The sequence below is a fragment of the Crocuta crocuta genome, unplaced genomic scaffold (assembly GCF_008692635.1).
Source record: "Crocuta crocuta isolate KB4526 unplaced genomic scaffold, BGI_CrCroc_1.0 scaffold153, whole genome shotgun sequence".
In the NCBI taxonomy this organism is placed as follows: domain Eukaryota; kingdom Metazoa; phylum Chordata; class Mammalia; order Carnivora; family Hyaenidae; genus Crocuta; species Crocuta crocuta.
In genome coordinates, this window is record NW_027529525.1 from 3,281,745 (window position 1) to 3,308,990 (window position 27,246).

A 27,246-nucleotide genomic window follows, 5' to 3' on the forward strand; every position below is an offset into this window, starting at 1 on the left:
GCCGGTCGGTGTGTCTCTTTGTTGTGCTGGCTGGAAGGCTGGGGCGGTGCTCGGGGTCCCGAGCGGAGTTTGGGGGAAGAGGACGCGGTCCTGGGTGGGAGGTGGGGGGTGCGGTCTCGGGAGAATGTAAACTTTATTCCTAGCTGCCGGTGCGGGACTTCGGTGCAGCAGGGCCGCGGGCCGCCGCCGCGAGTCCGCTTCCTTTGTGCCGGCCGCCCAGCCTGGCCGCCAGGGCTGCGCGCCTCCTCCTCCCTTCAGCTTCTAGCGCTCGGGTGGCCGCCAGCACTTGTGCTTCTTAAACGATAACCCCTGGCACTGTTGGGATCGCCGTTCCTACGAGGGACTATACGCTGCTCCCCCAATCCCTGTCGGGGTAGTTTCAAGATACCCCCCCCGTCCGCCTACTGCTGCCCTTTTTTGCCTCCGCCCCCNGGGCGTGTAATGGGGGCAGGTGGGACTGGGAAAGGATCTGGATACTTGGTAAGACGGGTTAGAGGAGCACAGCTTTTCCTACAGTAATGTCTGTCTCCTAGCAGTTCTCTCCGGGAACAGCCGCCAGCCCTCAACTCTTCCTCGCTCTTTTAATCCTCTTGTCGCTCCCCTCCCCCCTTTCTCTTTCGCGTCAACCCTCCCCTTAAAGTAGTCCATGAACCCCAGAATTGGGACTTGGGAAAGGAAGGAAGTGTTTGCAGGGTAAGAGCTGGCCCTGCTGTTTGGGAGATTTTCTCTTCTTTTCTCTCCCTCTGTATTTATCTTTTGTGTGTTGCTTCCTTATAAAGAGAGAAGCAGCTGCAGTCCTTGGCCGAGTTGTTGAAATTTATCCCTTTGTGTATATTACAATATCCTCCATTTTTTCCCCTGCCCTCTAAACAACAAGCGTTTCGCCATCTTGGGCAATTTTTATTCCCAAGTCTCCCCTTTTTTATTTTTGAGAACGGGAAAGAAGGCTTAGAAAGGCAAAAAAGTGTCTGTGGAAAAGACTCAAAGTTTAGGGAATGTTCAGGGGGCCCAGTGACGTCATGTAAACTTTATCGAGAAATTTTCCCCAAGAGTCAATTTTTCGCTTAATTTCCCCCCTGTTTTAAAGGACCGCGTAACTTACTGGTTAAAGAGAAGTTGTGCTGCTTATTTTTGGTTCCTGCTCTCAAAATGAACCCTCAGCGTCTATACGTTTTTGTTTTGGTAACAGGTGGAAAATTACGTGTAAAAAAAAATGGTATAAACTTTTATAGTGTCATTGGTATTCACCTAGCTTTTGTCTACGTGTTTTTTAATTCTTTAAAGGTTTCAAATGTTATTTTTAATCAGCATATTCTCTTTCTCATTTACTTAACTCTGCTATGGATTTTTCTTTAACCAGCTTGTTTAACATTTTACATCTAATGACTTTAGACTACCTAGATATCCTTTTGCAATTAAATAATCTATTATTTACATATTTCCTTGTATTTTGCAAAAATACAACTATAAAAATACCTGGAGCTGCTGGATACTTTTAAAATTTAGTAGCAGGTATTAAATCAAACGATTGGTAAAAATGTAGTTAGTATTTAAAAGACAAAATTTATTTTAAAATGTTTTATAACCTCAAGCTGTAAGTTTCTTGTCAGCCATTATGAAAAAATAAACAATAAAAATAGTTTTGTTTTAATTTGCTTGTCTAAAGTACTTTTTCACCTCACAGAAGTTCGGTTGGTCACATGACCAAACTTAATGATACCCTGACTGGTATATAAATAAAAGACACTGTAAATTGAATGGGAAAGTGGAATTCTGTCTCCTGTAGTCATTTTCAGTCAGCGTATTTACTTCTCTTCTAACAAGGACATGAAACTGTCTGTATTTAATTTGCATTCTCTTTGTCTTCTGGGATAGGGAAAAACACTGACTACAATTAACTAAAAAAAAAAAAACTAATAGAAACAATTCTGAAAAGGTTTGTCTAAAACATAAGAACTTACATTGTATGTAGTAGCATGTTTTTATCTCTGTATCTGTCTTCTTTGGTGTTGTTTGCTGTGCTGTTTGTCTTGGAATTTGCTTTATGTAAAATGCTATATAGAAAGCTTGCCTGAATTGAATGTCTGCCATTTATGTGAATTGTAGGTAGGTGAAAAATGTTTAAATAGTTAAAAGCACATAGAACAGATGGTTTTAAATTATACATGCAACAAAGGACTAGAAGATTTGGCAGATTATAAATGGCAAGCAACAGAGGATAAGTAGTTTAAGAAAATGGTAGTTAAGTACATTTGATGTCTCACACCTATTGTAAACACTGTACATATTGTCACTGTGCTGCATAATCAATAATTTAGACAACATTGAGGCACTTGTAAGTTTTAGATTGAAAAAGTAAAATTTTACAAATGTTTGAAATGATGGCTGAAATCGAAATGATTTTAAGCCTATAATGGCAAGCAAGAGTTTTTTGGGGGGGGAGGGATCAAACTGTATGCCCTTAAAAGTAAGTTATTTATCAGGATTTAATATTGTTGCATTCATATAATGGTTTGTAGAAAAGTAGGAGTAGGTACATATTTTAAAATCCAGAGAATAGTATCTTTACTGTTTTTATATGTTAAGCTAGTGCTGAATTGTAGTAGCATTTACTCTTTCAAATACTATTTAAAATATTTTTAGAGTGTTCAGTCTTGGAAACGCATTTGACGTAATTTATTAAGTACTTACTGAATAAAGGATATATTTTGGTATATTTTGAGTTTTGTACATAACATGATAATGATTTTTCTTGGTGACTAGAGTTTACTCTCAATTTTTAAAATGTAAAGATTTTTCAGTAGTTTTTTGCCTTTCTAGAAGAATCCGAGTAATTATATTCAGCATTTTCCAAGATTTACAATAACTTAAAAGTATTCAAGTTGGCAGAAATTTGTTTTTATTTTTATGTCATTTATTTTAAATGCGTTTAAGACTGTAATGGAAACCTTGGAATTTTAATTCTATTGCCCTTTCTCTCATTTCTTTGTTTGCATGTTTATTATAGAACTGCAGTGTAAAGGAGCAGATGTTTTGCCAAACATCCTGATGTGTTGCTTTTTCTTATGGGAGTGCATAACTGTTCCTTCTGATGCATCAACTTGACAGCTGGTTGATTTCATGGAGCTGCTAAGAAGCCATTAGTGGTGTCATTGAATTGAAACAGAACAGTCACTCCCAGCTTGAACTGCAATTGTTAATGTCTTTGTTGCTACTTTTGTGTTACTATACAAGATGTAGGATATCACAGTTGCATGAAAGTTTCTGTTTTCTGTCTTATCTCCTTGAATTAGTTGAAAGAATGTGTTAAACTTGATTACTTTTGGTTTAAAGATTTCTCAGAGAAAAAGATTTTAAGTTGTAATTTCTGAGTTTCTGACCTAGTCCTAGCTATGACTACTTTTTAAAAGAAGTGACTTAGCATGAACAAAATAATGTGATTTTGATCCCTAGTTGAGATTATATCATCTTAATTATCTTTAATATACTTGATATCCTGAGGGATTAATTAAATTGCCTAGTTAGGTATTTTAAGTGGTTTTTGATTATATAAAATTAAGTATTTCATACCATAATGTTTTAAAAGATTGTACTTTATTTAATAAATACTGACTTGTTTGATTAAATATTTCTTTAAGCTTTTGTTGCAGAAGGTAATCAGAAGAGAAAAGAATGATTGGGGAAATGGGCAGTTTTATGTTTAATTTTCTTTATAAGAAGGTGAAGATACTAAATGGTGATTATTTAATGATTTTAAAATGGGAATTATATTTTTATTGTACTAATAATTTTTATTGATAGTTTCAACTATCAGACTATGGTACTAAATGGTGTCAAATCATCCCATTGGTGCCTAAGTGTTTTCTACTTTATTTATTTATTTATTTGGATAGTAAAGAGGAAGAATAAAGTGATTATTCCAAAAGAGAAAACACATTTTTTCAAAAATTGTGTAAAAAATCTTTAGGATAATAACTTTAGGATACAATGTAGTATGTCACTAGGTCAGGAGATCTTTTTTAGTGCTAGTATTTACTATTTTTAATTTTTTAATCTTTAAATACTTTAAAGATTTTCAAAGAGCATAAGATCCGTAATTTTAACATTTGGATGCCTTTAAAAAACATTAAAATGACAAATTGATTAGAATATATGATTTTATGAGTTATATAGGATGTAAAGGGTTTCCTATACAATATAAACAAATTGTAAGCAATTTTAGTACATGCTGAGTGATACCAGAATTATGATTTCCTGAAATTGTAAGTTTATAGAGATGTTTTCCTTTTAAATAGATTATACATTACTAAGATTTCTTACAGGTAGTATGCTTTCTCAACTCTTTTTATGTAATAGCTTTACAGTTCCTTAAGAAGAAAATTATTCTGTTACCTTAGCCTGTGATTCAGTTTTTAAGAAATATACTTACTCATAACATGTTTGTGTCAAGGCAGATATTTATATAAACTGAATTAAGGTAAACTATATATTAAACGTCAACTTTTTAAAAAAGGAATCTCAATGCTTAGCTTATTTTTACAGGTAATATAGTATTAATTTTAGTGTAGTACAAATCAGCATTCTATTATTTAAGCAGGAATTTTCCCACATTTGGTAGAGGGTAGTTCTAAACAGAAGAGTCATAAAAAATTTAAACTTTCATTCATGAGTTTTTCTGTTGACCATATTAGTTTTGAAATTATGGGCAATGAGTATAATTAATTTATAATTACATATGGAATTATAAAATATTGGCAATATCTTTGCTGAAAGAAAACCAAAATGATTTATATGACTTTTAAATCTATTTTGAATGTTACATGAATTGTGGCAATTCATAATACAGTTTGAGAAGTAAAATATTTAATGGGCTTGATATTTGTAGATTGAACATTCAGTTTTTTAAATGAATAGGTTTTTATAAGAGTATGAGGTGAAAATATCCCATATATTTAAAAATTTGCTGTATAAGATAGAGTGTTTTCTATCTTTTTAAATTAATGCTTTTAAAGTAGTTGTTTTTATAATTTATGAAATTTGACTTGTACTTTGGTTTTTTTGAATGCCTTTCATTAAAAAAATAAGTGTTAGATATAATAATGAAGGTAATATATAAATAAGAACCTTTACTAATTTTGTGTGTGCACATGTGTGCATGTAGATATAAGGAAAAAGGAGTATTTGGTTTGAAGATAATTATTGCATTGGTACTTCAGTTATGTGTAGACATAATTGTGTGTTTTTCCTCTGTTTTCTCCTCTTAACACTTTTCCACAAGCATGCACTCATTAATCAAAGACGGTGCACTCCTGCTGAGGGCAGAGAGGTTCATCAAATTGGCAGTCAGTTTGGTGTAAAGAACGGTGTACTGAAGCTCTTAACTCACTGGGACATAAATAAATCTAAGGTCTTTGTATGCAAACCCTGGAGGTTAATACTGTATAATTCAATGTCCTGTCTTTGTTTTTATGATTGATGTTTTTAAATGTTTCAAGCTTGATGCAAGTCTTCTAGTAGGTCAGGTCTGACATTCTGATTGGCTGAAGTAAGAAAGCATTAGGTTGTCAGAAGGACTTTGAGTGTGCTGCAGAGATTTTGATTTTTTTTCCCTACGAGATCATTGTCATATTGCCTGAGCTGTTATAGGAATGTACCAATGATTGACATCCCCCGCTGTGATAATGGACCCAGTGCATGAAATGCCAATAGTTTGGTCCTATTTGTTCGGAAGCTTACTGCTATTTGTATCCTTAACAGAGCTAACATGTAGAACAAGCAAAACTACTGGGATTTCTCTGTAGAAATAGTGCTGGGATTTGGCTTTAACATGAATTGGTTGCATATTCATAATTTAAGAACAGCTGGTTACAGCAAGCACATAGTCATTTGCAAGCTATTAGAAACCATTCCACTCACACATGGAGCCTGGGCTTGGTGATTTTTTTTTTTTTTTTATTGATCTACCTGCATTTAAAATCTGGTCACTGCTGCTACAGAAGCTCTTCATTTTAGCTGTGTTTGCAACATAGAAAAGCTTCAATTTTAAATATTTAATTTAAACTAAATGCTGAATAAAATGAAAAAGCTTTGAAAGAACCAAGTGTAAAAGGTCAATAATATATTACCCATCATATATCTCATCTTGGCCAGAAAAGGAAGCAAACCTAGATTATACAACTGTTGTAATTTTTGGAAAATATGTTTTATAATTTTTGTCTGTAGATAAGTAACTGAATTATCTTTGACTTGAAAATATTGTTAATTTTATTTTGCTAGTTATATATAGTTTTAGGTGACAACACAAGCAATAGATTGTGCTTAATTAGCCTGTAAAACATTTTCACATAATAAATAGAAAAGTGACAATACTTTTAGTTTATGAATGATGTAAGACAAGATAGGAAGATCAGCAAGACATTATACTTTGATTAGAATAATACTAATCCTAAAACCAGGAAGTTACTTTGATTTTTTTTAGAAGAAATCTAATGAGTCTTTTCTGCTTTTTGGCTCACTTCTGGAATATTAAGCACAGCTGCACTCCTACGGTATTTAAATTATATGTAGAAGCTGGTCTACCTACAATAGTTACCTGCAGGTTGTGCTGCCTAGTAGTGACTGAAAGGTGAGGAGAAAAACCTGTGTATCCCAAGCTTTCAATGAGAAGAGTGGGAGGAGAGGTGTTAAATGTGATTTCTGCTATCCTTGTAGGAATCACAGGGAGCTCTGCCTTGATTTGTGTATGTTAAAATAAGTGGATACCTGAGTGATTTACAAGGATGGTGATTATATTGAGCCTTATACACAGCATAGTGTTATGTTCACATGTGCAAGCATGTGTTTGTCCCCATGTTAGATGATGAAGTAGCTTTCAGCACTTCAAGGTTGAGTACCACTCCTAAGAATGCATTTTACTCTTTCTTTGCTTCACAAATGGCTGGATATGTTGGTAATATAACAGAATATATGGCCAAATTTAATCTAACAGTAGGCTGTACTTTTTTCTAAATAATAAATTCAGAGGTTATTAAAGGACGATGTGTTTTGTTTTGAGTTGCATAGGATAGTAACTTTATATACACAGTTAATTGGCCATTATTTGAGGTTACATTGATCATTTCATGAATTATTGTATGTCTTTTTTGTGTGTGTGTGCCTTTTGACGATTATCTGTTATTTTTCTGTTCTTTGGAGTCTTATCACAGAATAAGCTGAGGAAATAAAGGGAAGTAAAATTCAAATAAGTTTTCTTTCCCTTCTTCTCCCTCTTCTTGATAAATCAGAAGGAAAAGAAAGTCTTACATTTTCATCCAAATGAAGGCTTGGGATTTTACTTGTCTACCCTTTTTTTGGCTCTCATTGCAACAAATAATTATACTTAGATAAAAAGATGAGGTAATGGAATCAATTTTTAAAATATTAATAACTCAACAGAACAGTAGAAAATGTAGCCATTACTTGAAAAATGACTCAGTATTGACAACCACAGGAGAGTCAGGTATTTGATACACTTTTATTGTTCTAGTACTAATAATAGAGGGAAAGGGAAAATGGGGGCAGCTACCTCCATTCATCAAGTTTATACTGAATGCTGTGTTCAGTATTCTTAGAAAGCTATGGATGAAAGTTTGTGAAAGCTCAGAATGGTTAGAATCATTAGAAAAGGTTCTTTGGTTTAGGTAGCATTGAATTTGACCTAGAAAAATGAGTAAACTGAATATTTAGGAATTAGGAAGAAAGAATACAATAAAAGAAGGGCATCACGAGCCCCACATAGAACAAATAAATTAAAGCTAGGTCTATTAGGTATCTAGAGTGGTTGGTCAACCTTCTCGAGGTTACCCTGAAGAAAAAGAAAATGTTTTGGAACCTTTCTTTTTCCTCCATTGCTTTAAAAAAATGACCGTTTGTCTTTTTCTGGAGAAAATGGGTTAATCAGTTTCAAATTATCCGTTTCAATGAATAGGCTTGTTGTTTGTAGAGGCCAGTTTAAAATTGACAAAACTGTCCTTTCTGATCAGAGTTATTGGAATATTGCATTTCTTGTGAGATTAATCAGAACCACTCCTTTTTCCTTCACTCTATTCCAATGCTTTGTAAATGGTTTTTGTTTTTGTTATTCTTTTCCAATGCTTTATAAATGATTTTTGCTTCTGTTTTGAAATGTAATGCATGATATTACCTGCTAAGAACATTGAGCAAGAGAGGGCATCTGTTTTTCCCTTTCCTCAATTTACTGGTGAAGAACTAGCTTTCCAAGGGGATTTGATGACTGACTCAAAAAACACTTTTACTTCTTTTAGTTACTGTGGATGAATAAAGAAGATGAAACTGTCTGAACTGCTAATAGGAATATCCATAAGGACAAAAAAAAACTTATAACCCCTACTTGTAATTACATCAATACTGAATTTCACTAATAATAGAAATATCATTAAAAATAGAGAGTATGATTTGGGGTGCCTGGGTGACTCAGTTGGTTAAGCATCCGACTCTTGATTTTGGCTCAGGTCATGATCTCAAAGTAATGAGATCGAGCCCCAGCTCAGGCTGGAGATGGAATCTGCTTAAGATTCTCTCCCTCTCCCTCTCCTGCTGCCCCTCCCTTGCTTGTATGCTTGTGCTGATAAGCAAGCTCTGTCTCAGAAAAAAACAAACGTTTTTAATGTATGAAAAGGAAAGATTCAAAAAACTTCACACAGAGATGTATAAGGTCTTAATTTTCAGTGGTTAGACTTTTCCTAACTTCATTATTGCTGTACTAAGACAATGAAATTTATTTCCTTTTCCTTATTTATAGTGTTGTGATGAATGTTTACTTGTAGGAGATGGGTCAGAAGAAAACCTTAAAACTTTTATGTAAGTATTTCTTGTATGATGATGTGTTTTGAGATAAATTAGAGGTAGAAATGAGTGGAATAGAAGGCTGTCTAGTGACTGTTTAGAGAGAAGCCACAAGCACACTTAACTATCTTTTTGTGGTTTCTATGATAACATGGTTATTGAAACATACTTCTGGACTTCCTTGGCAAAAAGATGACTATTCACAAAAACCATTATGGCAACATATGAAGCAGCAAAGCCAATCTTGAGCTTCTGAAGAAATCAGGGAGCAACCTATAAGTCACAGGATGATATGTTTCTCCTTTTATGGGTTAGTGTAGCATAGTGGAGGAAATAGGGTCTGCTAGGCAACAGTAACAGATAGAGGTTGTGGGTCAAAACTCTTTATTTTAAAAGAGGTTACTGCAGAGCTAAAGGAATTGTTGTTAGGAGGTGGGTAGTTAACAATTTCAAAAAGAGGAGACCACGTTAAGGAAGGCTTTTAAATGGGGTTAAGAGAAATGGAGCATTGTTAAACAATAGAGCCCTCTTGGAAAGTCTCAAGATTTTCTCCATTGTGGCCTAAGCTCTGTAGCATTAAATTCTTGTGCATTGTCATTAATATTTTCAGCAGCTTATTGAGAAAATAACTCTTATCTAATCATACCTTGGGGATTTGAAGTAGGAAGTTAAAGGGTAAGGGAAGGGCTGTGTAAACAATAAACATTCCATCCAGGAAGAGAACATGTAATACTTTGGCCAGTTAGGTGAAAGCTTTCTTTTGTGAAAGCTTTCTTTTCCATTCCCTTTCCAAAAAGATTGTTCATAGATGTACAGCCAAAATTCAAAAGAGGAGAATTGGCTTAAAGAATGTGTAAGTGCTTTTGTACTATGTGTGAAATGGGAGGATAGGAACAAAGCATGCTCCGGTGGGGGCAGTGGAGGGAGAAAGCCAAATAGAATGTGACTAGAATTTTCTGAATTTGGGAGTTTCTTTGGATTGTTGTTTTTAGTGAAATGTTCTATATTTTATTTTATTTTTTTTTTATTTTTTGAGTGAGAGTGAGCAAGCAGGAGAGGGACAGAGAGGAGAGAGAGAGAGGACCCCAAGCAGGCTCTGTGCTCTGTATGCAGAGCCCGATGTGGGGCTTGAACCCACGAACTGTGAATCATGTCCTGAGCCAAAATCAAGAGTTAGATGTTTAGCCAGTTGAGCCACGCAGGCATTCCTGAAATGTTCTGTTGACATAGTACTTTGAATTTGACCTTTTTCATTTTAATGTGAGATACTTTTTATGAAATAGGTAATTTTTTTTTGCAATTTGTTGGAAATATTTTATGCTTAGTAAGTAGCATTTGATATGTTTCAGCTACAGTCCAGAGGTACCAACTAAATTAATTACGTGTACCTGGGCAAAAATGCATGTTTATTTTTGTATTTGTCACTCTCAGGACTTCACAAGAGACCTAAAAGTAATCCTGTAGTTACCCATGGAAACAAATGAAAATCACTTATTTTTTCTTGTTTCATACTATTGTGATGTTCTAATAGTCTCATATTAGGCAGTAGTTATTAGTGAAATAAATTGATCATTAAATTGAGAACAAGAATTAGGCCAGCATCTATTTCTTAGTAACTAGAAACAAGTGCTCAGAAATAAAATGCATATGCTCAAGGAAGTCATAATTTAGTCAGAGTAAAAGGATGTACATATTGCATCTTTTGTGGTTTTAACCCATTGAAATTCAACTATTTATGTTAGGAAAAATTGAGGATGGGAAAGGAAAAACAATTTCAGTTTTTCCATCATTCATTCAGTAAAGCTATCTCCAGGCAGGATGCAAGAGTCAGGTGCTCTCGGGGCACCTGGGTGGCTTAGTCGGTTGAGCGTCCGACTTTAGCTTAGGTCATGATTTCGTGGTTCGTGGGTTCGAGCCCCACATCGGGCTCTGTGCTGACTGCCAGCTCAGAGCCTGGAGCCTGTTTCAGAGTCTGTGTCTCCCTCTCTCTCTGACCCTCCCCTGCTCAAGCTGTCTCTCTCTCTCTCCTAGGGGAAAAAAAAAAAAAAAAAAAAGAGTCAGGTGCTCTCTGTTCCTGGGTAGCTCTCATAGTGTGGCATCTTATACTAAGTGTGGCTCTTATATCTTAATATAAATATTTTTTTTGGTATATCATAGCTCCTAAATTCAGGCAAGCTATGAGTTTCTGGAACTCAACTAAATAAATGACATCTGCTCTAATGCTGGCAATCAGACTGGCTGTGTTGGACTTACTGAAGGATCATGTATCTGTCTCCAGTATGGTTAATGTCAAAGATAATATTTACTATATTTTGATACAGCCTCCTGACTAGGAACTACTGGGTACACACTCCCCAATCCCCAATAAGATGAGCCTCTACTATATATGAAGGTAGCATGGTTCAGGATAGTTTATATACTTACGTATTACTGTTGATGCCCCAAAATGGAAAGGAAGGAAGGAAGAGAAAAAGAAAGAAAGAAAGAGAAAGATAGGAAGAAAATGGTTTAAAATTAAAAAGGTGCAAGGAAACAGTGACACTTGAGTTGACTCTTGAAGAGAGTAGTAGATATTTTAGAACAGAAACCTGAATGGAGAGGATGGAGGAATCCTACCTAATTAAACTTTGTTAGAAAATAGTGGGAGATAAAGTTACAAAGGGGAGTTTGGGTTAACTAATTGATTTTTGTTTAAGTTTGTTTATTTTGGGAGAGAGCACATGAATGGGGAGGGGCAGAGAGAGAATCCCAAGCCAGCTCTGCACTAACAGCCACATGGGGCTTGATCTCACTATGAGATCATGACCTGAGCCGAAATCAAGAGCTGGACTCTCAAGTGAGCCACCCAGGCACCCTGTTAGCTAATAGATTTTTAAGCAGAGCTATCATATGATTAAAAATTTAGATAGATTTGGAAGAAATCGTTTAAATGTATAGAAAATAGAGACTATTAAAAGAATGACAGGTGGCTTACGGCAGAAATTCCAGTCAGGTGGCAGTGACTAAACAAATAGCAATAGAATGAGCTAGATTGAGTATGAGCTAGAAGGATAAATATGAGATACATGGTAATTTAAAGGAATGGGGTTGAGCTAGTTTGGGGAGGTTGGAGATTGTATTACCTTGCATGCAGATCTATTTCTTATGACCATAACAGTAATTTGATGTAGTTGAACACTTATTTCTCCTTGCCAGATATTGAAAGTAAGAACAAAAGAGATTGTTTGTAGCTTACCACTTTCCAGTAGTTAGATATTGTGTCTAATACCATAACACTCTCATGATGAGCTTAGCTTAAGATAAATTCTCATCTATTTAAAACCCTTCTACTTTCCTCCTGGTGTATCACATTATATGAAGATGAATACTCACATCCAGTTAGCCTAATATTTTTCATTTTTGTTTGTATTTATTGCTCTGTATGTGTTTAAACCACTGCTAAACATCACTTTCTGAAAACTACTGGGAAGTTGAAAGCAGCATGTTCTAAAAATATTACAAATGTACCATAGGTTTTATGGGTCCCTGAGGATAGACATTCATGAATGCATGATTTTGCACATGGTGTTTCCTGTTTGCAATTCTTATTCCCTCTTTCTGCTTGGTAAAATCTGCTTATTTTCTAAAACTCTTGTGAAGAGTTATGTTTTTGAAATCTTCTCAACCCTCTGCCTCCTCATAGGGTTGTCTCTTTCTTCCCTTATTCTACAATGGAATGCTAATAATGGAGCACATCGTTATGCATACAGACGGATTGATTCCTTACTTCCAACCTTTATAGATAATGCTTCAATGAACATTTTCATGCATAGTACTTTTATTTGTGGCTGTTTGACATCATTTCATAAGATAAATTCCCAAAAATGCAATTACTGGGTCAAAGGCTGGGGATATTTTAAGTCTCTTAATATATGGATTGTGAACTTGGCTTTTAAAAGGATTGTATGGGTTAAAGTATCTCACTAATAGTGTGTGTGTATATATATATATATATATATAGTTATATATATAGTTATATATATAGTTATATATNCATTAGCCATTGCCAATTCTAATGCAAAAAATTATATCTTAGTTCATCTGCATTTCTGTGACTAATTATAATGAGCATTTTTTTCGGTATTTTAACCTGTTTCTCTTTTGTGGTTTGTCTTTGACATTGTTTGTTACTGCATAGAGGTCTTAGTATATTTATTATAACCTGTTTATAAGTTCTAAATATTAATTTTATGCTTTTATTATAATTCTTTTGCTTTTGGCATATAATTCTGTTTTAGGTATACAGAACTTTTAATTTTTAAGAATAAAAGTATATTTTTCACTAATAACATTTTTAAAAGTTTTGAAAAATACAGAAAAAGTATTAAGATACAATTTTCAAATGTCCAAAATTCTGTTAACTAGCATTTTTATTTTATTTTATATCAATGTTTATTTAATGAAATGAGTTTTCATTAATGAAAAAGCAGCAAGTGTGTTCCATGAACCTCCCTTCTAAAAAGAAAATGAGGGAGCAGACATGGAGTGAAATGTTTTTGTGATAACAGGAACAAATCAAAAATATCCTATTGAATTAGGCAAAAAGGACATTGGTGACCTTGACGAAAACAGTTTCAGTCGAGTAGTTTAGAGTAAAGCTAAAGAAATAGAAACATGGATTTAGATAGTTTTTTGTTTTTGTTTGTTTTTAAGGGAAAGGAAAAGAAATCGGGAAGTTTCTAAGAAGGAAGTGTGCTTGAAAATGTCTTTTCTTGATGACAAGAATGAAGATCTAGGGGCAGGGGATATAATTCAGAAATTCTGTGAGAAGTGTGAAGACGTGGGTGCCTTACCCTATTATACTGATTAACATTAACTAGAAGGAGGGATATGTCTGTAATTCGAGGGAATGAGAAGATGTGGGTGTGTATAGCAGTGAGACTGGATCTTTGATGGAAAGAAATTTTAGAGTTCTAGATATCAGAAATTCTTCAACTAGAAATGTCTTTTTGCTTTTTTTCCATAAAACAGAGTTTTAATTTCTGATCATGTTTAATGTATTTGTATGTGTGTATTTTTTTCTTTTCCAGAACAGCTATTATATATGTAGTTTTCATTCTGGTTTTTTTTACTTCATCAGTTTTTTTTTAAATTTTTTAAATGTTTTATTTATTTCTGAGAGAGAGAGAGAGACAGTGTGAGCAGGGGAGGGTCAGAGAGAGAGGGAGACACAGAATCTGAAGCAGGCTCCAGGCTCTGAGCTACCTGTCAGCACAGAGCCTGATGTGGGGCTTGAACCACGAACCGTGAGATCATGACCTGAGCCGAAGCCGGAGGCTCAACTGACTGAGCCACCCAGACGTTCCTCATTAGTTCTTTTTTGGATTATATCCTGAGCATTATCTCATACCATTAAATATTTTCAAACAGTATATAATAATATTTTCAACTACCCAAGTTTGGAGCATTTAGATTGTTTTGATTAACATAAATTATGTAATGAAATCATTTAACCTCAAATTCCACTAAGCCTTTTTTCTTAATCTGATGTATTTCGTTAGAAGACATTAATGGAGATTGAATTGCTGGGTCAGAGCATAATGAATGATTTATATATATGCAGTATATGTATGTATGCAGTATATGTATATATGCAGTATATGTAAATATGCATATGTACAATAAATGTAAGGGTGTTCTGCTAAATATTAACAACTGGTTTATGTACCTGGTGGTGAGTACTCTTTTCCCTGGTATAAGTCCTGATAAGTCCTTATTATACCAGGGAAAAGATAGGCCTGGCATGGCCTATTTCATTCCAACAACTTAATACCACTGAGCACAGTTGAGATGTGCAGGCACACAATTGTTATACAGTATCTGTATCAAGTTGATAAAATAGATGTAAATAACCTCAACAGCACAGAGATTAATAAAATATAGTAAGATAATCAGGAATTGGTAAGTTTTGAGTGCTTATTACCTTATTTTTAATATGATTTATTGAATGGTAAGCTTATATAATTTAATTTTTAATAATGACTGTTTAATAAGTAGGTTGCAAAATTTCTGAACATTTTAACAGCAGACTCTTGTGAACTACTGTGAGCAAGCTCTAGCACATTGCTGCTAGGTTAGTTTATTCTTTCTCCTTTTCTTCCCTTTTTCCCTTCCTTCTTACCTTTTCTGATACTTATTGCGGAATTTCCCCTTCCCCCAAGATTGTTGTTTTCAGTACAGGGAGAAGTATAGGTATTTAGAAGACCAGTGTTTCATTCTTTTTAAGTATAGCTTCAAGGTTTGTTTTGTTTTATACCTGATTTTTTATTGTAGATAGAATCTATTTAAGTGAAAGAAGTGAGTTGTAAACTTCTACTTTATTTTTTTTCCCCCCAGAAGACTGTATTCAGTTTTCCCCAAACTGTTGTAGAGTAATTCCTACTGGCTATGGATTGAATTACTCAATTTACTTTCTCTTTTTTTTTCTTCCTTCTTTCCTTCCTTCATTTCTCTATTTCTTTCTTACTTTCTTCTTCTCTCTCTTTTTTTGAGAGGGAAGAGAGCGCACACATGAGGGACAGTGGGAGAGGGAGAGCAAATCTAAAGCAGACTCCATGCCCAGCATGGAGCCTGTCATGAGACTTGATCTAATAACTGTAAGATCATAACTTGAGCCAAAATCAAGAATCAGATGCTTAACTGGCAGAGCTACGTTGATCCCCCTGAATTACTTAATTTTCTTATTGTTTCTAATAATTTTTCAGTTGATGCTCTAGGATTTCCCAGATGTGTAATGGTATCTTAATGCAAAGAGGTTGGCTGCCACACTTCTTTTTTGTTTTAAAATTTTTAATGTTTTTTTTATTTATTTCTGAGAGAGAGAGACAGACAGACAGACAGCGTGAACAGGGGAGGGTCAGAGAGAGAGGGAGACACAGAATCTGAAGCAGGCTCCAGGCTCTGAGCTGGCAGTCAGCACAGAGCGCGACGCAGGGCTCAAACCCATGAACTGTGAGATCATGACCTGAGCCGAAGTCAGATGCTTAAATGACTGAGCCACCCAGGCGCCCCTGCTGCCACACGTCTAATATTTATAACTTTATTCTTCTCTGTAAAGAATAAAATGAAGTTAACTAGTATCAGTGTTAACAATGAGCACACTTTTATTTATTTTTTCTGACTTTTGAAATGCTTCAAATACCTCCTCACTGTCTGTGATACTCACTTTTGGTTTGTTAGATATGTTTTTGAAAATCATGCTGAGCAAGTATTCATCTATTTTTATTTTATTAAGACTTTTAAAAACTTCAGGAAGGAAGTTGAAATTTATATAAATGCCTGGGCAACTTGGGAATTCTTGATGGCTTTCTCTATTAACCTTAGTGTTTTTTTAAGTTTGTTTTTCATTTGATAATTTGTGGTAGATAGAGGTTTAGATGTTGACGGTTTTTAATATTTGGCATAAGCAACAAAGTGAACTGGGCAACAGGAAATAGAGTTTTTTCCTAGAACTGTTTGCTGAACCTCTTGAGATCTGTGTTGTGGGTATACCTGTGATCCTATGTTTAAGGGTCAACTTTTGATTTTAGCAGTTCGCCTGCTTCAGGGAGAGCCTGGCATACCTGTGGGTGGGGAATATTAGCAGGGGCAGAATGGCTACTCTGTAGTATTGTGGATTATGAGTTTTCTATGGCCAGTTAGCACTTGTATCTGCTTAGCCAGATGTGATCATCATGTATAAAGCTGGCTCCTTTACAAACCAAATGACAGATTGAGGAAAATTAAAACAATGAGGGCTTGATGTCTGCAATGTGAACCTGAGTGTCAAACTCTACGATTTCCACTTCTCTTACAGGCCTTCCATGTCCCTAAACTTTGATTCTATAAGTTATGGGTTGGGACATTTCAAAATATTCTTATTTCCTAAAATCTCCACCTTGTATTTATGGGGCATATGAGTATAGAATTGGAGTCTTGTTATAGTGTTGGTATTTTCCTGGACTTCTTTGATGATGGCATATTTGGTACTGGTTTTAGTCCTTTTGGGTAGATTTTTGGGAGGGATTATGTGAATGAATGCAATTTTATTCAGATTTTAAAACTTCACATATTCATGAAATGTTCCTTAGGAGAAGATGTACTGTTTTATGCTCCTTTTACTGGACTTTGATAATTTTTTCTTAATCTTTCTTTAACATTTATCTTTTGGGGGCCACCTGGATGGCTCACTAGGTTAAGCATCTGACTTCAGCTCAGGTCATGATCTTGGGGTTTGTGAGTTCAAGCCCTGCATTGGACTCTGTGCTGACAACTCAGAGCCGGGAGCCCTCTTCAGATTCTGTGTGTCTCTCTCTCCCTGCCCCTCCTGTGCTTGTGCTCTCTGTCTCTCAAAAAATGAATAAACATTAAAAAATTTAATAAAAGTTTATTTTTCTTAGTAATCTTTATACCCAGTATAGGGCTCAGACACACAACACTGAGATCAAGAGTTGCATGCTCTTCTGACTGAGCCAACCAGGCACCTTTTTTTTTTTTTAATGCTTATTTATTTATCTTTGAAAGAGAGAGATTGTGAGTGGAGGTGGGGGGACAAGCGGGGGTGCAGAGAATCACAAGCAGGCTCCACTCTGTCAGCACAGAGGCTGACACAGGTCTCAAATTCATGAACTCCAAGATCAGTACTTGAGCTGAAACCAAGAGTTGGGCGCTTAACTGACTGAGTCACCCAGCCACCTCCAGGCACCTCTTTTTAATTGTATTCTTTTTTTCAAATATTTATTTTTATTTTGAGAGAGAGAGAGTACATGAGCAGGGGAGAAGGGCAGAGAGAGAGAGCTGGAGAGAGAGAGAAACAGAGAATCTTAGCAGGCTCCACGCTGAGAGTAGAGCCCAATGTGGGGCTCTATCCCGTGACCCTGGGATCATGACCTGAGTCTAAATCAAGAGTTGGACACTCAACTGACTGAGCCCCCCGGGCTCCCCTTACTGTATTTTTATGGGAATAATTTTATTTTAATTTGCATATTCTTAATTTTTACAGATAAACATATGTTCCTGTTTACTGGGGAATCATTTGTATTTGAATTGTTTAGAAGGAATGGTTTTGCTAAGATTTTTTTTAATGTTTTTTTTAAAAATTTATTTCTGGGAGAGAAAGAGAGAGACAGCGTGAGCAGGGGAGGGTCAGAGAGAGAGGGAGTCACAGACTCTGAAATAGGCTCCAGGCTCTGAGCTGGCAGTCAGCACAGAGCCCGACGCGGGCCTCGAACCCATGAACCGCGAGATCATGACCTAAGCGAAAGTCGGACGCTTAACTGACTAAGCCACCCAGGCACCCCCCCCTTTTTTTTTTAAATTTTTAATGTTTTTTTAAAAAATTTATTTCTAGGAGAGAGAGAGAGAGACAGCGTGATCAGGGGAGGGTCAGAGAGAGAGGGAGGGTTTTGCTAAGATTTTTGAAGGATGATCATAATAATCTTAAAGATTTTTTTTGCTTCCCCCAAAAGACTGGTCAAGCCTCCTTCAGTTTATTTTGTAGCCATAGTAGTTGGACAATAAGTATATAGTCTTTAATAAGACCTGCAAAAACAAATTCAAAGAGGCTCGTTAATGTTCTTGCTTGCTTCTATGAAAATAATGAGCCATACCTCATAGTAAGACCAGTCTTTTGGGGGAATCAAGAAAAATAGTTAAGATTATTATGATCACCCTTCAAAAAGGATGCCCAGATGCCTGAGAAACAATATTTGGTTATCTATTTAATCAAAGTAATAGTAGAATGAACATAGAGAGGGTGCATGGGTGGTTCAGTCAGTTAAGGATCTGGGTCTTGGTTTCCGCTTAGGTCATAATCTCAAAGTTAATGGGTTTGAGCCCTGTTTTGAGTTCTGTGCTGGCATTGCAGAGCCTCCTTGAGAGTCTATCACTCTCTCACTCTGCCCCTACCCCAACCTCTTTCAAAATAAATAAACTTTAAAAAAGTTAAAAAAAATAGATATTGAAGATAATACTTTTGGTGATTCATAAGTGAGGAGGAACTTAAAAAAAATTTTTTTTTTTATATAATCAAGGACTTAATAAAGTCAAAGCACAGAAAGTTATTCTGGTAAAACACAGCACTTCTGATACAGAAGGTGTAAAATAGCTTTTCACATTGAAGATGAAGATATTAATAATTACCCCAAGGAGGCAAGCCTAACAACATCGAATGATATTTACTAAAAATTAAAATGTTTCATATCTGCTGTTCTGAGCTGGCTATTACCAATCAAGGCCAATAAGGTTCACTTTCCAAGTTAGATCCTTTATTTACTGTCTTTCACATTCTGGAATAAATGGAGATTTTACTATAGGTCAGTGGTTCTCTTTAAGAGGATCTATGAACTCAAAACTGTTTTCATAACAATACTAACATGTTATTTATGTTATTATACAAAGCATTCATCATTGTTGTCTTCAATGTATCAATAAATATTTAAAATAATTTCTCATGTTTAATTTCCAATATGGCAAATTTCAATAGCTATATTCAACAGAAAATTAAAGCTCTTTGAAGTCTTCAGTAAGATCTAAGAGTAGAAAAGGGCCAGGAGATCAAAAAGCCCAAGAATCTCTCTTTTAGGAGAAAACTTTTTTTGAGATATAAATGCGCATACCCATTTGTACTTCTCTGTCACTGTTGTTCCTAGGGTAGTCTCAACTACTCATTATTGATTGCACCTTTTAGTCAGACTAAGTGATTTCTGTTTCACAGTGAAAAGATAGGGCTGAATAATTGAGAACTGTCTGCCGTGCACCCGCATTTTAGTAGACTAGGCAGACCTCATGAACACATGCAACACAGCTATTTATTTTGCACATCAATGTGGCAAAAATGAACAGGTTCATTAACATGACTCAAAACAATAGCTTATCAATATTACAATAAGAAGCAAAAGTAGGTAGGGCTGCCTGGGTGGCTCAGTCAGTTAAGCGTCTTGACTTTGGTTCAGGTCCTGCTCCCACAGTCTGTGAGTTCAAGCCCTGGGTCGGGCTCTGTGCTGACAGCTCAGAGCCTGGAGCCTGCTTCGGATTCTGTGTCTCCCTGTTTCTCTACCCCTCCCCTGCTCACACTCTGTGTGTCTCTCTCTCAAAAGAAATAAACATTAAAAAAATTTTCTTTAAAAAGAAGTAAAAGTATGTAAGTGTACAACTATGCTTAGTAATCAGTGTTTCAGTATTTTACCTTAGAAATTATGTATCTAATCATCATCATTTAATCAACTCAGTTTTTTTAAGTTTATTTACCTTGAGAGAGAGATTTTGAGCTGGGGGGGGCGGGGACAAAGAGATTTGGAGCTGGGGAGGAGCAGAGAGAGAGGAGAGTGAGAATCCCAAGAAACCTCCGCACCCATATGAAGCCTGACATGGGGCTCAAACCCACGAACTCTGAGATCATGACCTAAGCCAAAGTCAGAGACTTAACCAACTGAGCCACCCAGGCATATGTAATCAACTCAATTTAATACCAGTCCAAGGTTTTTGTTTAGGTAGATCTTGAAAATTAGCTTCAAGCTGCCATGCTACAAAATATAGTTACTGTTGAAATAAAAATATTTCCAGAATAATGATTCAATTGAGTTGAACATAGGAATTTATATTTTTCAAAATTATAAACATTGTATCAGATTAATGTTAGCTTGTTTGATTAACACCATAACTTCTTTTAAAAAAATTATCAGTCTAATTTGCCAAATATTTGCCTTAATTATACAAACTGGTGTTCTTAAAAGGTCCTGACCTTGTTTTTGTATTTGCTTATTCGTTTTCTTTTTTTTTTTAATGTTTTATTTCTAGGAGAGAGACAGAGAGAGAGACAGCGTGAGCAGGGGAGGGTCAGAGAGAGCGGAAGTCACAGACTGAAACAGGCTCCAGGCTCTGAGCTGAACCGCGAGATCATGACCTAAGCGAAAGTCAGACGCTTAACCAACTAAGCCACCCAGGCGCCCCATGCTTATTTGTTTTCTAATGTTCATTTAAAAGATTATAATTTTGGGGTGTCTGGGCAGCTCAGTTGGTTAAGGGCCGACTTTGGCTCAGGTCATGATCTCACACTCTCCATGTCAGGCTCTGTGCCGACAGCTCAGAGCCTGGAGCCTGTTTCAGATTCTCTATTTCCCTTTCTCTCTCTCTGCTCTTCCCCCTCTCATCCTCTGTTTCTCTCCCTCAGAAATCCAATAACCATTAAAAAAATTAAAATAAATAAAAGATTACAATTTAATTTCTTTGTTCTCTAGATTAAAGATGATGAAATGAAAGGCCTGAAAATGGATGGTGGTAATGGTTATACAACATTGTGACTGTACCTAATTTTACACTTGAAATGGTTAATGTATATTTTAAAATGATTACAATGGTAAATGTTATGTATATTTTACCATCAAAAAAAAAATTGAAAGGCACTGATAATTTAGATAGGACATCCATAATCCTTTTTTGCCTTTGCTAAAGTCTTCCACAACTTTTTCTCTTAGGAACATTCTTAATAGAGAGGTAATATTTGTATGCATAGAACATTCCAGATTGTCTACAGATAAAGATGAAAACATTTGGCCAAAGTTTGTATGTTGACTGTGGAAAATAGTGGTCAAAATATAGATTTTGGACATATTTTGTTTTCTGATGTTTACAGGCTTGCATTTGATATATTTTATAAATGAACATTTATTTTCTTTTTATTATTTTGGTTGTCTCATACAGGTAGGGGCTTAAATTTTGTTTCCCTTAGCAGTAAGAGCAAACCCATTTGGTATGAATTTTGGCCAAACTGCATTACATCTTAATGCTTTACTTTGTCATTTACTTATTAAAAGCATCTGACAAAATACTCAAGTTTAGCAGCATTATTTGGCATGTTTGAAAACCTTATAAATCATTATCCTGAATGTATCATTTTCCAACCTGCTTTTTCCACTAATTTTTGAATTTTAATTTCTGTGGCTCAGGAAACTGGGATTGACTTAGGTTGTTTTAGCTCAGCACATCTCTCTTGAGTTAGCTATCAAGCTTCCAGCTGGGACAGCACTTATCTCCAAACTCAACTGGTGCTGGAGGATTGGATGCCAAGCTCACATTTTTATTGACAGTTCCTTGTTGGCTGTTGGCAGACGGCCTCAGTTCTTTGCCACATAGTCATTTCCACAGTGCTCCTTCTGACATGGTATTTTGCTTCCCCCAGAGTAATGAGAGAGAGGCAGAGACAGAGACAGAAATACAGACACTTTGGAGTGAAAATGTTTTGAAAGAGGATAAAGAAAATTTTGAACATAAAGCAACTTAGAAAAGTACAAATAGTTGAAAGGATTTAAGTCATGATTTTAGATGCAAACTTAAGATGACCTCAGAAATATTTAGAAACTCTGCTAGAGAAATTCGTATTCCAGATAAATATGTATCTTATTATATGTATATATATGAAAGGTTCATACCAGTATTAACAGAAGGTTTGTTTTAATTTTTTTTAAATTTTTAATAGTTTATTGTCAAGTTGGTTTCCATATAACACCCAGNAAGTTGGTCGCTTAACCGACTAAGCCACCCAGGCGCCCTGGTTTGTTTTCATTCTTAAAGATAGTTGCTTTGCTTAAAAATAAAAGGTCATATTAGAATCAGCTATTTCAAAGAAAATCACAGTCTAAAATGGATTCCTAGTTAAGATCACAAAATGTGCTATCATATTTTAAATCCTTAATGCTAGTTCTATGAATTTTGTTCTAGAAAGTAAATATGGACACTTGGTGATTTTAGGGTTTTGGGTTTTTTTTTTTTTTTGGCCACCCATAGTGGGAGTGGAACCAGATTTTTTTAGAAAAGTTATAACGAAAATGTAAATACTTTTCCATGAAAACAATCAAGGAAAAAATACTGAACTGGCAGACTACTCCCTTTGAGTAGCTTTAAGTTAAATGAACTGTGATTCCCTTCTTCCTTTTCATATTTTAGATTATTTCTTATAATTAAGTTGCTGTAAATGCCATTCAATACTTGACTCTCCCCATATAACTGTTAACTTAAAATATTTGCTTCTGCTTCTTGAGTCTACCTTTGTTACCATAGAAACAGAAGTGGACTAGGGAAATTGGTAAAGCAGCCATCATCTGAAATTAATGAGGAGTCTAATTCTTTACCTGTAGTGCTTGTTTAATATACAACTCCTGTTTTAAAAATATGCAACGTAAGGTCGATTGACTAGGAGGAAAAATAACCTGAAACTTAACTCTCATTTGCTTCAGACTTGTTCATTGGCCTAAAAGACTATTAGGAAAGAACCTTTCTAACAGCATGGAAAAGAGTTTTCATTCTTGTGAATGGTTAGACTACTATCTATTCTGTGCTATTGTAGCTTTAGGTGTTTTTTTTTCATTCATAGATATTAAAATAACACATGTTTTCTAGGGAATGAGATTTGATATTATGTGATATAAGCCTACTATGGTCAGTATATTTTCACACATACTATTTAATGTATAGTGGACCCTGAAAAATATAGATCTTAAATTCTGAGAAGGTATTAAAAACATTATATGTAGTTCAGACTGTTACTTGTTTATGTCAAGAAATAAATGTTTTAAAGTAAGCTTTCATTTTTATTTTATTATGTTTTTTAATGTTTATTTATTTTTGAGAGAGAGTGAGAGCGAGAGAGCGAGCGAGCACAAGAGGCAGAGGGGCAGAGAGAGAAGAGACCCAGAATCTGAAGCAGGCTCCAAGCTCTGAGCTGTCAGCACAGAGGCCCATGCAGGGCTGAAACTCATGAGCCATGAGATCATGACCTGAGCTGAGGTCCAATGCTTAACCGACTGAGCCACCCAGGTGTCCCTAAAATAAACTTAAAAAAAATTTTTTTTAATGTTTTTTATTTATTTCTAGGAGAGAGAGAGAGNTTTTTTTCCCCTCACCCCACCTCTCAGGGATTAACTTAACTGACTGAGCCACCCAGGCACCCTCAGCAACTGACCCTTGATTTCAGCCCAGGTCATGATCTCATGGTTTGTGGGATTGAGCCCTGAGTTGGGCTCTGCGTCCTCAGCTTGGGATTCTCTCTCTCTCTCTCTCTCTCTCTCTCTCTCTCTCTCTCTCTGCCCCTCCCCTGGTTGCACACGCATGCTTTCTCTCTCTCTCAGAATAAATAAATAAACATTAAAAGAATAATAAGACTTGAACATCAGAATTACCCCCTGATCCACGGGCTACAGAATGGATATTGTATTAGGAGGGATGACAACAGCATCAGAGCTCTTTAATGACCAGGTGCATGGTCAGTGAGCAGTAATATTTTGAAAGCAATCTTTTTTTTCTTCTGAGCCGTAGTTCTCAACAGTGGGCTTAATTCAGTAAACCATGTTGTAAACAGATGTTCTGTCATCCAGGCTTTATTGTTTCATTTATAGAGCACAGGCAGAGTAGATTTAGCATACTTCTTAAGGGCCTAGGATTTTGCAATGGCAAATCAGTATTGGCTTCAACTTCAAGTCACCACTTGCATTAGTCCCTAACAAGAGTCAGCCTGTCCTTTGAAGTTTTGAAGCCAGACATTGACTTCTCCTCTCTAGCTTTGAAAGTCCTAGAGGACATCTTCCAATCGAAGGCTGTTTTGTCTATATTGAAATATCTGTTGTTTAGTGTAGGCATCATCTTTAATTCTCTTAGCTAGATCTTCTGGATAACTTACAGCAGCTTCTACATCAGCACCTGCTGCTTTACCTTTCACTTTCATGTTATGGAGATGGCTTCTTTCCTTAAAGAAGGCTTTCTTCTTCTTATCTTCCTTTGGAGATGGCTTCCTTTCCTTAAAGAAGGCTTATCTTCACTCTTATCATTCATGTATTCTTTGGAGTAGAAGTTTTAATTTCCTTCCAGAACGTTTCATGTACATTCACAACTTGGGTGTTTGGCCTAACTTTCAGTCTGTCTCACCTTTAACATGCCCTCATCATTAAGCCTAATCATTTCTAGCTTTCAGTTTAAAGTAGGAGTTGTTCCTTTCCCTTGAACACTTAGAGGCCATTGTAAGGTTATTAATGGTCAAATTTCTATATTATTGTGTCTTGGGGAATAGGCCCAAGTTGAGGGAAAGAGATGGGATCCACTCTTCGGTGGAGCAGTCAGAATACATGCAACATTTATTAAGTTCATCATCTTATATGGGCATGGCTCATGGCACGTCAAAACAATTATAATCATAACATCAAAGATCACTGATCACAGATCACCGTAACAAATATAATGATAACGAAAAAGTTTGAAATAGGGTATTTCCAGTGGGGTGTGGGCCAGTAGTTTCCACTTGGGTCATCCTTTGTGCCCACACATGTCTGCAGCCCCGATGCTTTCCTCTGCTGTACCGAGTGCCCCATGTGCTGGGCTCCCCTAATGGTGGGCTCTGTGACTAGCCCAACCCCTCTGCCTTGGCCTTTGCTGCAGTCTATACCTAGCCTTGTATGCGGCACTTGAGGCCCTGTTGCCTGCCAATGGGCTGGAACAGCAGGGCCTCCTGAGCTCTTGAGGGGTCTGTGGCTGCAGCTGCAGCATGCTGCACATCTAGAAGAAAAGCTTTTGTTGCATCCCTGGATGATGACATTAAGGAGAAAAAGAAGATACAGAAGCATTAAGTCCCTCCCAAAGATGTCTGGAGGTTGGGAGCTGGAAGTGAATGGGACAGAAAACAAATTAATGCAGAAAGTTGCTGAAGAGAAGATCACTATCACTTTCAGCATACACAATAGCATCTGACCAACATCTGATGGGGAGGAGGAGCCCTCCCTAGGGCAGAAGGTTGAAGAACAGGAACCTGAATTGACATTCACTCCTAATTTTGTGGTTGAGATTATGAAGAATGCCAGTAAGAAGGCCCTGTTCCTGGACTGCCATTATCTAGAAGATGAGGTTGGGCAAGAATAGGAGGATGAGAGTGACATATTCTCCAGCAGGGAAGTGAGCTTTCAGTCCATTGGCAAATCTGCATGGAAGAACACACATTCACACTCAACACTGATTCCTTGGGCTGGGCCTTATATAACTACCTGATGGATTTTGTGGCAAGCTGAGGGGTAGATAATACTTTTGCAAGTGAGTTGGTGGAGCTCAGCACTGCCCCAGAGCACCAGGAATACATTGCTTTTCTCGAAGATCTCAGAAGTTTTACCAAGAGCCAGTAGAGCAGACAAGACTTTGAACATCTTAGATTTATGTAGGCTTTGGCCAGGGAACAAACCTACTCTGAAGTCAGACACACACGTACTCTGAGATGCTTTTCATCTCATTCATTATCACTGACAATAATTCGTACTTAAACAGTCATGTAAATAATTAGAGTATGATAAGTACATCAGAAGAATTAGATTTAATGTAAAGAGGTAGCTCTGAAGAAAGTAGCTGAGATGGGTAATATTTTAGGGAGGGCAAGGGCTGCATTTTATCATCTAAAAGTTACGTATTTACAACACATAGCACTGGACTTTAAAATTGGTAATATAATCATAGTCAATATATAGTGATGAAACAAGTTGAAATCTTAGCAGATTTTTGAAGAATTAATTGAAATATATTCATGTGGGCAAAATGGGAAAGCACAGTGATAGCAAATAATGTTGGAAGATGAGGCTACCAAATGATGAAGAAACTTCAGGTGATAGGTGATAGGACACTTAGTGTAGGTTTTTTTTTGTTAGGATTTTAGAAAGGAGAGGGACATGATTAGATTTAGTCAGATTCAGGCTTTAGAAATGGATCTCTACTGGCACTGTGGAAGATGTAATTGCGGGAAAAGAGAGAGAGGGAAGTTAACATTTTTTAGTAATGAACTTCAACATGTAAAACCTTGTAGGGTCAAAATTTTAACTGAACATCTAAATTCAAGCTTTTACATGTTAATTTATATTATTTAGTTTTAGAGTTTATATTATGCCAGTCTAAATATATTTTATGTTGAATAGTTTTTAATTTTTCAATGTATTTTTAGTTATCGTTATGATATGTGATTAAGTGTTTTAGTATCCAAAATGACCAATTCATATATACTTAGTGGTATTTGGATACGTAACAGGGAGAATAATTAGTTATCTTGCTTATTTTTTTTTTAAGTAAGAAATTTATAAGCCATCAAACCAGTTTATTAACTGGTTCAACTGAAGATTAGTTAACACATTTAAGGTAACTTGATAATAAGCTTAGCAGCAATTTGCAAAAAACTTCTGAGTTGTATGTAGAATTAGGTGATTTGATTACTTCCATTCAGCAGATTTGTATATAGTCCAGCACCTTCCACACACACAAAAACCAAAACAAAATGAAGGCAGATATTTTCAAGGTTTAAGTAATACTTTTAGTCTTGATCCTTACAATCCTTTTTTGCTGTGCCAGATGTAAACTTCTAATTATGTTATA

General features: G+C 35.9%; 1 protein-coding gene and 1 pseudogene across 1 annotated transcript in view; both read left to right on the forward strand.

The window, feature by feature from the left end:
- BAZ2B (bromodomain adjacent to zinc finger domain 2B) overlaps window positions 1-27,246 on the forward strand; it is a 384,241-nt gene that overhangs the window by 87,788 nt on the left and 269,207 nt on the right. The window lies entirely within an intron of this gene.
- Window positions 442-26,018, forward strand: LOC144229069 (complement component 1 Q subcomponent-binding protein, mitochondrial-like; annotated as a pseudogene).